This window comes from Amblyomma americanum, chromosome 6 (genome assembly GCF_052857255.1).
Source record: "Amblyomma americanum isolate KBUSLIRL-KWMA chromosome 6, ASM5285725v1, whole genome shotgun sequence".
Taxonomy (NCBI): Eukaryota; Metazoa; Arthropoda; class Arachnida; order Ixodida; family Ixodidae; genus Amblyomma; species Amblyomma americanum.
This window is the reverse complement of record NC_135502.1, coordinates 1,657,367-1,667,658: the sequence shown is the minus strand read 5'-3', so window position 1 is coordinate 1,667,658 and position 10,292 is coordinate 1,657,367.

Below are 10,292 nucleotides of genomic sequence, written 5' to 3'. Positions count from 1 at the left end.
TCGCCATTGACGATGTGTGTGCATAAGCGTGATAAGCAGTTTGTTCGACAGTCTGCGGCTGCCCTCAATAACGCGCCCATGCAGTCTATTTCTTCCGTACGCGCACTTGGTTACCAGCCGCACGTGACGCAGCACAGAGCATCTGCCTTTCAGGGGGCGGGGAGGGGTGCTAACAGCTGAAACGGCCTGCATTTGAACCTTGGCTTCCAGTTTTCGGTTCCCGGTTCCCGGCCGGCGGAGCCTCTGATTGATCGGACGACTTCATTGCAAATGTGTGGTAGAAATGACGCAGCTGAGCTCATTTTTAAGCGGGCGACTTGAATGTGTTAAGGCTTCCGGGATTTTGATTTTTTATGGTCTCGGCAATGCGGCCATCTTACCGCGCAGTAAAAACGTCGGCAGTGTTCCTGAGCAGTAATTTGTCCCTCTTGCGTAGTTTATTTCCCTTTAGGGCCCCTTTTGCACGGAATATTTTTTGAGCACGTAGCACGCTCAATGTCCACTTTGTGTCTCTAGAAGGGGGCTGCCTAAACGTTTTGCGCGTGCAAGTAAACTATTAAAAATTTGCCTTCACGTTTCAGAAATTTCACTACAGACTTATACATCTTCATACTCTGCTAAATTGCACAACGCTGGTAAGGTTCATAGCTATAGCCTAGTAGAAAGCATAAAACAACGATGCACAAACAGACATGTGCAGATAATGCATAATAAAGACGACATAAAAAGAAAAAAGTTCGGCATAAAGCAAAGGCGAATAATAGCACGCTATCTTGAGTTCAATACAGAAACAGAACTCCCCGATAAATTAAAAGCACACGTTTTGCAAAACTGCCTGAATGCGATTAGTTCGCCAGAAGGGCTCGTTCAACCGATACACTTATTAGTGTAAAATGTTCACAGGTGGAGGACAAAGCAGTAGTGGTCTTAGCGACTGGCTTTGCGCATCATCACCGTGACGCCATCCGATATGATTTTGTCTCCATTAGCTATGGTGCTTGCTCGTAAAACACGCCGACTGAAAGCTGCAGCCTCTCTTTGGGTCTCTCGGTGAGCAGCGCTGCTCGCCATCCAGTTCAAGGTCAGTCTGCGTCCTTCCTACAGGGCCTGCTGCTGGCCGGACGCCAGGACGCGTCCCGGGGCGCCGACAGACCGGCGCCTTCCGCGTCGTTCCTCCTTTTCCGTTTCTCCGCCCTCTTTTCCCCTTCTGGCGTCGCCACTCAATGACGCCTCTGTTGAGCCCCACTCGTTGCGTCCCTCCCAAGTCTGAGCTTGAGCGTGGTGGCCTGCTATGTATGTGCCAGGGCAAGCTGATTTGTGAGGAAAGGCGTCTGGCAGACCCCTTGAGCGGCTATGCGCTGGATTGTCCTCACAAGTGGAATCGATGTGTCCACACACACAAAAATAGAAAAATGGTCGGTGTGGTGCTGCAGTTGGACGAAGTGTTTGCTGTCGAGCAGTTCACAAAGCAGATGCGAAAGAAGGATGAAAACTATTAAGGGCTACGAACAGCTGGGCGGCCGCCTTCAGTAAAGGGCGGCGTTCACTGAGTTGCCTCTTCGCTTGTTAGACAGGCTTTGTGGACAAAACCTTATTGCCGTCGAAGGGCCGCATTACTTAAATAACGAAAATTCATATTAAGGCTCATTATTGGAACATAAGCAGTCACTGTGACCCAGGTAACAGAAGCCGTACGGATCACACACGGAAAATGTTTTAAGCGGTTGTGATTCCCCTCTGGCCATGGAAATGGATCTTTCTCTGCCAGTGTTCTTTGCTATTTAATCTGCACACTTCCTGATAATAAATTCAGTTGTGAGACAGCGCTTGTCCGTGTTTCCTTGCTCCCGGCGCGCGTTCTTCTTTCGCGCTGTTTTTTACAAGCATGTTATAATCTCCAACTTGCCCAGTTCATCATCCCAGTGCAGTTTTTGTTTCCTCGGACAATTAAACACTGCAACTTAATTCCTAGCATAAAGCGATATCTTCCATTAGACTCATTTTTAACAGCTATCGATGCCACGTGGTGTTTTAAAACCAAAGCTTTACTATGCCAGCCAGCGAGCCATTTCGGCTCATCGCGCACTTCAGCCTAGGCCGTATGCCGCGTGCCGTATGCCGTGCCCGACGATCTTGAGCGGCCGTTGCATAGCAACGCCTGCGCCGCACTCCAACAGATGGTGCCGCCGTCGCCGCTCGCTCCACCAGACGTGCTCCACTGGGGTAGAGGGAGAGGAGGTGTCACCTCGCGGAGTATATATATATATATATATATATATATATATATATATATATATATATATATATATATATATATATATATATATATATATATGTGTGTGTGTGTGTGTGTGTGTGTGTGTGTGTGTGTGTGTGTGTGTGTGTGTGTGTGCGCGCGCTTCGCTTCAGGGTATTGCAGTCGTTATGGAGAGCGCGAAAGAGACCCAACAACGACAGAACGAAGCGAGGAAGAGACAACGCGCTCAAGAGACGCCAGAAGAACGCGCCGCACGACTCGAGAAGCGTCGTAACGAAGATGCGGCTAGAAGCAGTCGTGCCACGTCCCGGAGTGACTCTTTAACTGCGGAAGAGACCGGTTTGAGTTCTCGAGAGCGTCGGAATGAGACGCTGCGTAGACGACGTGCCGAGGAAACGAAGCGTTCGCAGTTCAACTAGGGTTAACCAGAGCTAAACATCAGCCAATTTTTTTCTGCAGTGTTCATTGTGTATTCTTTCAGCCTGTTTGTTGCAGCGTCTCTATCACATTGCGCGCGCTATATATGCAAACGTGTTAGATTAAGTTCTTGTTGGGCGTGTTGTACCATGCCGTTTCTGTGTCAGTCTTAAACCCCACTCCTGCAATAGCCCCAATAGGGGCTGCTGTATGTACAAATGAATAAATAATTTAATAACTTAATTAATAAATAAAACACCCAAGTTTCTAGAATGGGGTTAATTTCCCTGAAGGCTTAGAGTTCTCTCTTACAGTGATAACATGTGCGAGCGAGAACGTTTTCTGTGGACATCAAGCGTGTTTTACATTAGCGCTGCTTGACTGCACCTGCATTGTTTTTCGAAGATGTCCTTTTTTCATATTTAGCTAATACTTTAGTCTCGGCCAAATTTTATTTGAGATAATAAAATGCAGGTACTATTCCTAAAGGCTCTTTGACTAGGAGCTAACGGCCACTGGAATTGCGGATGCTACCCATACACTTCATTTCATCTAGGGAGAGCAATCTCAAGTGCAACGCCCAAGAGCTCATTTTACAGAAGAGCTCGTTTTACTGAGATCAACCTGGCTCAGAGCCAACCTATATTGTACGAACCACCAATAAGCCAATATTGTGATAGTTTTAGCGCCATAATCGAGCAGATGAAATACTTGTTTAGCGCTTGCTATTCCTCGTAACATACGATCTATCAAATACGGCTGCTTATAACCAGTTAAACAAGTGATTCATAATACGCAGCCTTGGGAATATTATTAACTTATTTTGAGGTATGTGGGGTTCAAGAGCATTCAGCATCGTCATATCAATCATTACTGTAGTCCGCAGTCATCTGATTTGATTGCGTTCACCGTGAAACCAAATTACTCCCGAGTGAAGCCGTGCGCCCGTGGGAGGTGCTCTATATGCGAAATTGTAAGACAACGTTAGCGTAGATAATCAAAGTTAGCGCAGCCTGCTCATACGATTACAATAAGCGTAGATAAGGGTTACGTGCCGTCATTAATATAAAGAAAGGCAACAAGCTAAAGAAAGAACCCATCTTACGCTCCTACGCGTGTTGCGTAATAAGTCGACATTTTGTTTTTTAGTGCATACTTCACGGAGTCAAACCCAACCAAGAATCGTGTGCCATGCATGATCACGAGGGTGGAAAAATAAAATTGATATTGCCGCGACTGGGTTTCGAACCCGTGGCGGCGCGAACAGGTCAGCTTCGCTGGCCACAGTACGACCGCACTGTGCTAGTGGAAGGGAAATGCCTTGTGCCATGGCGCTCGTTGGCCACAGATGCCTTTGCGGCATAAAAATCCACCACCATCATCATCGCTATGCTATCGCCGGAGCCGATCGCTCCTCGTGTTAAACAGCAAGGCTGTTCACTGCACATCGTCATCTTCGTCAACTTCCATCTGCGGCACGAACAGATCCCATCAGCTTAACCTGTCGGACCAACTGGCCCGGCACTTCCCTGTGCTCAACCTGAGATTTACATCGTAGCCAGACTTGCCGAAGCCAAACCATGAGTCGAACAGGCTGAACACATGCCTTTTGACCTTTAATCAGTTTATCTACGTTAGAACCGCACCACTTTTCTGCGTGCTTCTGGTGCTGTAGATGCCAGAAGCCGAAATACAGCCTCAGTGAAGCTTAAATTTGTGAAACGACACCCTGTTTCTGCTTTACATTAATAACAAATTGAGATTGGCTACATTTACCAGACTGTCGGTACTTACAGAGCACTGACACCCAACAATAGTAGCATGTATAGTCAGGGCGAGTTGGTATGTATTCATTTTGGGTAGAAACAGCGTTTTTACCAAAGAAACCGAATAGCTATTAACCTGTGATGTGATCCTATGATTTTACTCTGGGCATGTGCGCTGGAGCCATTAGGTAATGTGATTATTAGTTATAAATATGTTTTTTTTTCTGAATAAAAAGTGTGGTTGTGAGTCAGCGCTCTCTGTTTGTTTCTTCATTCTGAGTCCTTCGTCCGTTCGCGCTGTTTCTACCCAAAACGCCCAAAGACACTTTCGTGCGCGCAGAGGCAGTACGAAAAAACAAAAAAAAAAACTAGCAGGAGTTAAACCATCTTGCACCGATTGATCGAGCGATAGCTGTTCTTAGTAGTCTATGAAGTGAATATTGTTAAACGACATGCTTTGGATTCCGTTTAAATGTCAAGGCCTCTGAAAGCTCAAACCAACGGAATGACTAAGGTCCAATTAATCCAAATCGAACAAGGCCAGATTTCGTGCGGTAGATGGGCCAAATTTTGGGAATGACCTGAGTCAAATTTGGAGTTACCATGTGATGCACATAATCAAATTAGTCTGCACTTCGATTCCAACGATGTTTCATTATCCAAGGCCGTCGAATGACCGTCCAAGGCCGTCGAATGGGTCGGCGTCGTCAAAGGTCTCCACAGCCTGCAGCACGCTAGCTAACAAGGCCTCAATCCGCCGCGCTAATGCGCAATAAAATTTTGTCAGCTCAGCTTGTGCACCTTCCTTGTGCATCGCTCGTTGCCATAGTGATTGGGACGCCAAGCGGCAAGAATTTGGCCTTGGCCAATTTAGACCAAAATCGATGCCCAACTATAACTTGCCGTACCCGACATGATGGCGCCCGCCCAATTTCCCACGGCCCATTGGCAAAAATTGGCGCGACCCACCGTCCAAAGTTTGATTTTGGCTGATTTGGATCAGAATCAAAGTCCATCCATAATTGACCGTTCCCGACACGATGGGGACCTCTAAATTTGGCCCGGGTCATGTCCCAAAAATTGGAGCGGCTGACCCCCAAATTTGACTTTAGACGATTTGGACCAAAATAATGTACAACTATAATTTAGCATGCCTGGCACCCTGGCGACCTCCAAATTTGGTCTGGGTTATCACCGAAAATTAGGACCGGGTGACCCCTGAAATCTAACCTTGGACGATTTGCGGCGATTGGCGGCGAAAGCTGTGATGCAGTGGGTACAGGCTGGCTTTTCGGAAATATAAATTCGTCTACCGCGATGATCGTAAGTAATTGATACTTAACAGTCGGCGCTGCTTATCAGCTTTGAAAAGCTAAGAAAGTATGAAAAGAAACGTTATAGGCAATCATTCTGAACTTGTAGCGGCAGAGCGCGCGACGTTTGTTATAGCAGGCGGCATTAGTAGATATTTGCAAGCATACATGCAACACAGTTAGGCCATTGAAAATTGAAAATCAGTTTTTGGGAAAAGGAAGTGGTGCAGTATCTGTCTCAAAAATCGGCGGACACCTGAACCGCACCGTAAGGGAAGGGATAAAGGAGAGACTAAGAGAAGAAAGGAAGAAAGAGGTGGCGTAGTGGAGGACTCCGGAATAATTTCTACCACCCGGGGATCTTTAACGTAACCCGCCGCGGTGGCTCAGAGGTTAGGCGCTCGGCTACTGATCCGGAGTATCCGGGTTCGAACCCGATCGCGGTGGCCGCGTTTCGATGGAGGTGAAGCGAAAAAGGTGCCCGTGTGCCGTGCGATGTAAGTGCACGTTAAGGATCCCCAGGTGGTCAAAATTATTCCGGAGCCCTCCACTACGGCACCTCTTTCTTCCTTCTCTTAGTCCCTCCTTTATCCCTTCCCATGCGGCGCGGTTCAGGTATCGGCCGAGATGTGAGACACGTACTGCGTCATTTCCTTTCTCCACGGACATCGCACTGCACACGGGCGCCTTAGCGTTTCGCCTCCATCGAAACTCCGCCGCCGCTCTCGGGTCGGAAACCGGGTACTCCGGTTCAGTAGCTGAGCGCCCTAACCACTGAGCCACCGTGGCGGGTAATTAGGACATTCGTTTTCAAATTTTGTGTACATCTTATATGTGCCAGACAGCTGGATTCGAAAAGCCAGCTATGCGCACTCATGTTGCTTGAAACGAGTTTTCTATCCTTTATTCAAAAGTAATCGGCCGCCGCGGTGGCTTAGTCGTTATTGTGCTCGGCTGCTGACCCGAACGACGCGGGTTCGATCGCGGCAGTGGCAGCAACATTTCGATGGAGGCGAAATGCTCGAGGCCCGTGCATTGTACGATGTCACTGTACGTAAATAAACCCTAGAAGGTCTAAATTATCCGGAGCCCTCCACTACGGCGTCTCTGATAGCCTAAGTCGCTTTGGTACGTGCAACGCCACAAAACCAAACCAAACTTAATCCTTGCGATTCCGTGGCCTAACTTTTTTTTTTGTACATAGAGGAAGTGTCCGTACCTGAGCGTTCCTGGCGCTGAAGAAGATAAGAAGGAAGGTTCTCAAACGGAAGCTTTTTTCGGCAAGGCTCCAATTGCCCTTATCGACGTCCATATTCTGCCCATTGATGAGGAGCGTATGTACGTCTTAAGGATGTCCAGCGCATGAAAGTGGATATCACACGCGCGCAGCTTGTCAAAAGCTTCCTGTCTAGTTTAGGAATAGCGTGATTCGGCGACGTACGGAGTTCCGGATCACGTCAAGAACTGCCTTTTTTCCTTCTTTCCCTTGTATCCACTTGAGGAGCGAGCTCACAGTATGTTGGCATTATGCTTCTTCGACGGTGACACGAACAGGAATGTCGCTGGCTTTTAAGGCCAGTCAATTCTTTGGCTCTGGCTCACCACAAAACAGCGTTTTTTCGGCGTCGTGCCAGCGTCTCGGTCACTGGCGTCGCCGGAGGAAAAATTCTGGCGCTGGCATATCTGGCAGATCTCAGCCTCGGATCCGTAAAAAAAAATTAAGCGGGGTTTAACTCTGTTTAAACCGATGTGTGGCATGCGAAAGCGCGGTGACGTAAATGGTGATGCCATAAGCGACACCATCGCAACCAGACTGCGCAAATCTCAAAGCTGTGAACTACTTTTGCGGGGGTCACCCAGAACAAATTTTCGCAAATGACCTCGGTCACATTTGGAGGTGGGCATCGTGTAGGGCAAAGCCTATTATTTATTTATTTGTTTATTTATTTACGAATACTCTCAGGGCCGAAACATTAAAGAGGGGAGTGCGTTAATACAATGTCGACATACAAGGGTAAAAATATACTATCAACATAATTACAGGTGATGAAGTAAACAGTTACGCAATTCTAGCCAGTTCAATTTCGTCAAATGTAGCGGAACGAAAGTTAATTATGTTAGCAATGCTTACTGTCGATGCGGGAAGGTGTTTCCAGCAACGTGATGTCTTGGGAACAAACGACATTGAGAAGGAGGTCGCGTGGCCTGCCGGAACAGCTACATTATGATGGTAGTCGCAGCAAGCTGATGCTTGAGCTGGCGGCGAGATGGATTCTTGTGCTGGTGTGGGATGATGGAAAATTTCAAAAAAAGAGGCATAGGCGGATGGCTCTTCTGCGATCCTGTAGATTAGGTAAATTTAGATTACATTTCAATAAAGTTAAGCTGGCAGTGCGATTCTAGTTTATGGATTAAACTGGCGTGATTAGGGTCCAAAATCGAAGCTGCGTACTCTAATTTCGATCGAACTAATACTTGGTACAATACGTGTTTAAGAGGTGAGGGGGAGAGTGAGAAGTTTTTTCTTATATATCCTAAAGTACGATTAGTGCTATTCACGACGTGATTAATATAGAGATTCCAAGTTAAATCGTTTCTTATATGGATACCCAAGTATTCACAGGACGTTACTGTTTCTAGTGGTGATCCATTAAGACGGCAAAGTGGAGTGGTGTTAGAATTCCGACTTACTCTCATTATTTTGAATTTAGCAATATTTAGTTCCATTAGTCAGTTGGCACACCAGTTAGAAATTCAGTCTAGGTCTGATTGAAGGGTTAATGTATCATTACAATTATTAATTTTTCCTAACACTACACAATCATCGGCAAATAAGTGAATTAATGAAGAAGAACAATCAGGAAAATCATTAATATATTTTAAAAATAACAGAGGGCTTAAGACAGAAACTTGTGGGACACCAGACGAAACCGCTATTAATGATAAGCCGCAATTATTCGCTGCTAAAAACTGTTAGCGGTTAACGAGAAATCATTCAATCCATTTTAGCTGCTGGTCATCAAGGTTAATTTGGCGGAGTTTAAGTAATATTAATTTTTGATATACCTTCTCAAAAGACCTAGAAAAATCCAGGAATATGCAGTCAGCGCATGAATGGTTATTGAGGATGGCATTGATCTTGTGCGTGAAAGACTAAAGCTGGGTATTGCAGAAGTACTGCTTTCTGTACCCATGGTGTGAGGAATAAAAATAAAATGGACTGAAGGAAGTTTACCTGGTTAGAAAATATTATATATTCAAAAATATTACAAGAAATACAAGTAAGCGAGATGGGACGGTAGTTATTTGGTGACTGCTTTTTACCAGTTTTGAATACTAGCACCACCTTCCCGATATTACAATCGTGCGGGAGGCTTCCTGTATTTAAGCTCTGTTGGAATATTTTAGATAGAAACAGCGAAGATATTGTGTTAGTACTGTTAAGAAATTGCGCGATAATAGCATCAATTCCGGGCGAAGAATAATTTTGCAGCGAGTTTACAACATTCTGGACGCCTACAGTGCCTACTATAATGGGGGCATAATTGTACTTCGGAACAGGAAGCATTGGAAATTGTGAGACAGTAGCACTAGAGAAGTTTTTTTCGAATATTTCATTCAGCGGTTATCTTGCCTTCGCATTACATGCCCTGCCCAAGCCCATTTCTTCCTCTTGATTTCAAACTTCAAACTTCAAAGACTTCATCTCTTGTTTACGAAGAAAGAGGAAGCTGAGGCAAAAGGCCTGTAGCGCCTGACGAGGCCTCAGCTTCCTTCTACAGTTTGTAGTGCAGTGCAGCGGTAAAAAAATTGAACTTGTTACAAATCAAACAACCATTCAGCGTATTACAGAGCAAAGCAAAGAGAAGGAGGCTCGCACATTGCATGAAACGTGATCACAGCGGAGTAACAAAAATGATATAAAAACAGACTTCGTTTGCGCAGTGAAATACACAAGACTTTTCAACGTTATTAACACTGTTCAGACAAAAAAGTCGCCTAAGTCGCTTTGGTACGTGCAACGCCACAAAACGAAACCAAACTTAATCCTTGCGATTCCGTGGCTTAACTTTTTTTTTGTACATAGAGAAAGTGCCTGCATGTTACAAATCAAACAACCATTCAGCGTATTACAGAGCAAAGCAAAGAGATGGAGGCGAAGACATTGTGTTAGTACTGTTAAGAACTTGCGAGATAATAGCTTCAATTCCGGGCAAAGAATAATTAGAACTCCTGTAGTGCCTGTATTTATTAGGTAAGCAAAGTTTGTGTCACAACGTCATTGCACAGAAGTTTAAGAATTTAACAAGTCATTTTGCATTAAGTAGCGCTTGGTTCTTTCATTAAAATGTTTGAGAGAAATGTTTGAGGGATGTTATTAACCTGCGTTTGTTACCTCACCCACTCTACCCCTTTCGGTCTCAACGTTACACCAATCATTGTTCTTTCCATGGCTCGCTGCGTTGTCCTTAACTTAAGCTGAACCCTTTTCGTTAGCCTCCACGTTTCTGCCCCGTAGGTGAGTACGGGTAAGATACA